General features: G+C 48.4%; 1 long non-coding RNA gene across 1 annotated transcript; it reads right to left on the bottom strand.

The window, feature by feature from the left end:
- Positions 1–435: 435 nt before the first annotated feature.
- On the bottom strand, positions 436–2873 carry LOC116911354. The gene is made up of 2 exons (XR_004389322.1): positions 1682–2873; positions 436–1239 (listed from the first exon to the last, which is right to left on the bottom strand). It is a non-coding gene; the product is annotated as an uncharacterized LOC116911354 (long non-coding RNA).
- Positions 2874–3412: the final 539 nt, after the last annotated feature.

Raw genomic sequence — 3412 nt, 5'->3', positions numbered from 1 at the left:
TTGCTTGTTTAACTTAAAAATTACGAGCCGGTGTGGTGGCACAGGCTTATAATCCCAACCGGGACTACAAGGTAAGGCTCTGCCTTGCAAGAAAAAAAAAATAAGTAAATAAAATAAATTCTGGGTGATGATTGTTATACTCCCTGTCTTCTACACAGACAGATGTTATCATTATCTTGATTTTATTTTATTTTGCCTACTTAAAGATTTATTAACAAAACGAATATGCGGTGTTAAACAAGAGACAGCATCGAAGGAGCCGATGAGATACCTCAGTGACAGCTCAGGGGTTAAAGGGCTTTGCCACCATACCTGATGACCTGGGTTCAAGCCCTGTAGTCCACATGGTGGAAGAAAAGCGGTGATTCCCACAAGTTGTCATGCCATGATGTGTGCAAGCCACACCCCCCCACACACACAACATACAAACAAATGTAGAAAGAAAAGAATTTAATACCAAAGGTGCATAATGAACGCTTTTGTCCTCTTGTAACCTGGTGATCTCCCAAAGTCCCCAGAGAAATCACTGTCAGCACAGGGAAACACAATGATACTCAAAGTGCCTTCCCCCCAAAAGCAAGGTGTTTGTCCGGTGAGATATTTGCCCCATCCGTTCTACATGATAAAACGTGCCTGCTCCTTAAGCTTCTTTGATTTTAAACAGCAGAATAAGACCTCGGAGAAAAACAACCACATCCACACAGAGCACGCACACTTGCTCACAGCTGTCCAGGTCAAGACATGGAGCACACCCAGCGTCTCGGAGTCCCCTCGGCAAGCCTCAGAGGCGACTGTTGTCAACAGTGTCACCAGAGGTGGGCGCCGTCTATTTTTAAAGACTTCATACGTGATCGCCATTCTCCATGGCCAGCATTTCTGTGAGACGGGCACCTGTGGTTACTGATAATTTCAGTGATTGAAGCTCCTGTTTAGGTTATCAATGAGCACGACGGTCTGTTCATTTATGGCTAATGGACCAGAAAGTAGTTTCCTGTATTGGCTGCTGTAAACAACGTGGATGAAGCACCTGGTGGAGGAGGCACGCGCTGCTGGCCTGGGTGGGGCGTGTGTCGATGCAGCAAATGACAGTTGGTTTTCTGATAATGTTCACTACCAACCACGGAGTCTCTGCCATTCCCTGTCTTTCTCACTATTCGGTACCGCTGGTCATCTTGATTCCAGGCACTCAGCCGGGCGGGTAGTGCCACAATGGGGCTGTAATTTATATTTCTCTAGTGGCTAAAGAGAACAAATGTCCTCCCATTTTCTTGCTAGCAGTGAAATCCATCCTTCCTTCCTCCCTCCTCCTTCCCCTCCCTCCCTCCCTCCCTCCCTCCCTCCTTTCTTCCTTCCTTTCTTTCTTTCTTTGTTTCTTTCTTTCAGATTGAGAACAATTTTGTTACAGTTTAAGTTTAAAAACAAACAAAAACCCCAGGGCAGGCAGGTTGTGCATCTCAGCAGATGCCGGGAGGAAGAGCTGGAGAAGCAAGGGGAGCACAATGGTTTTAAGTCAGCATGGAGGGCAGTCACGTGACAGGCAGGCACCCACAGTGCACGCAGGGTGGAGGGGCTTTAGAGAAAAACGGTTGTCCAACGTGTCAGGAAAATGCTCTTAGAACGGAGGTAGGAAGTAAAAAGGAAAGAAGGCAGATCTACGGAGCCGCACGCCCATAGTTCATACTTTCCCAGATCTCGTCTTCCTCAGCTGGTGCAGCGCTGTCTCCTTCCAGGGAGAGGCTCTGCAGAGATCTCTGAGCGCCATGGCCACCCCTCGGTGTGTACAGAGCCAAGGCTGATGAGCGATGGTGTGGTGATGCGGATCTGTCCTCAGGAGTGGTGCTTGTGATTCTCGTTGGCAGAAGGGGTCCATCGCTGGAAGGAGGGTTGGGGTCCAGTTTTGCTGTACCCCTCAGAACAAGGATTAAAAGACAGTATTTTCCATGGATGACCTGGGGCTGTTTTCTTGCCTCCTCACACCCATTCCTCAATTCTAACACAACTCTTGGCTGCTCTAGATGGGGCTGTCCCCTCCAGGAGCTCCATACCACACGATGAGGCCCAGCGCTTCCCTGAGCCTGTAACATCTTCTGCCAGCCTTCATTTTCTCTGTGAGTGTCACTCCCCCTCCCTGAGATCTAAGAGCGGAAGACAGCTACAGTGACCCATAAGAAAGCCTCTATCACCAGACACTTCAGGTATTTCTTAAGAACTTACTGTGGACCAGGCCCCACGCTGGGCCCAGGACAAACAGGTAAACAAAAAGGTCCCACCAGCAGGGTTCACAGCTGTGGTGACCTGTCATACACCAAACACATCACTGCACACATTTCAGCGATGGAAACCTGAGGCCACTAGGAAGAAGCAGTCGTGCCACCGTGGGGGAAACGGCCCTGGTGGTAGTTAGTGGAGGAAGAAGCTTGGACAGGATGTTCAGGTGACAGACTGACTCCCACATGGCCCCCAGTCAAGTATGATGCTATGATTAGTGAGGGTGAACCCAGAGCACAGGGCCTTTCCTCAGGGAGTTTATGGTCCAGAGGGGCAGACAGAGTCAGTCCTGGACTAGAAATAATTGACATTGTACCACGAGTTTTCAGAATGGAGGTGGAGGGCTTTGGGTCAGAAGGATTCATGGGGTCTTTGTGAATTTCAAAGGACGTGAAGAATGGGTGAAAAGATACCAGAGAACATTCCAGGAAAAAAAAAAAAGAGTAGAGTGGGATTGTACACTGTTTGAATAAGGACAAACATACTGCTGACTGGAGGGTAAGCTCAGACACATGGGTAAGAAGCGGTCGAAGAACCTGGTACGTGAGTATCCGACACGGTGAGGCTACGGGAGTGGCCCTTTAGGGGCCGAGTTCCCCTCTGTGTACTCATGTATTCCCCAACAGCTGGTCTGGTCACACTGGATGTGTGGGGCAGGCTAGGGTACTGTGACACATGTTCTTTGGTTTAAAGTTTCTGGATGCTTTTGCGAAGAAACGTTGCTCTATTAATAAACACACGAAAAGGATTATAATACAAGATGGACATGATCTTTTTTAGGATTGAAAACAAAAAAGAAAAAAATTCAAAGAAATCCCTAGAGACTCCAGGGGTCTCTGGATATGCGTCTTCTCCCGTGCTCAGGAGGGCAATTAAGGAAAAGATTAGACAAGCGTTGACATTCCCAGCCAACGGCCAAGCACAGACTACTTATGAGGTAGGTATTGTGAGGCCTACAGGAGAGAACCCCCAGGCCCAGCCATAGTACTGCACACTCGACTTACACAGAGAAGGATCCGAGGAATCAGAATCCAGTAAGGAATCGGTGTGTGAACGCCACATCCTTTCTATAGCTGTTGTGTACCTGATACAACAGCTGTCGTATAGTTGTGGGGAAGAAAGAAGAACGGTTAGGCGGGTGAAA

The sequence above is a fragment of the Rattus rattus genome, chromosome 10 (assembly GCF_011064425.1).
Source record: "Rattus rattus isolate New Zealand chromosome 10, Rrattus_CSIRO_v1, whole genome shotgun sequence".
In the NCBI taxonomy this organism is placed as follows: Eukaryota; Metazoa; Chordata; class Mammalia; order Rodentia; family Muridae; genus Rattus; species Rattus rattus.
The sequence above is the reverse complement of the archived record's forward strand: the minus strand, read 5'-3'. Positions and strand labels throughout refer to the sequence as shown.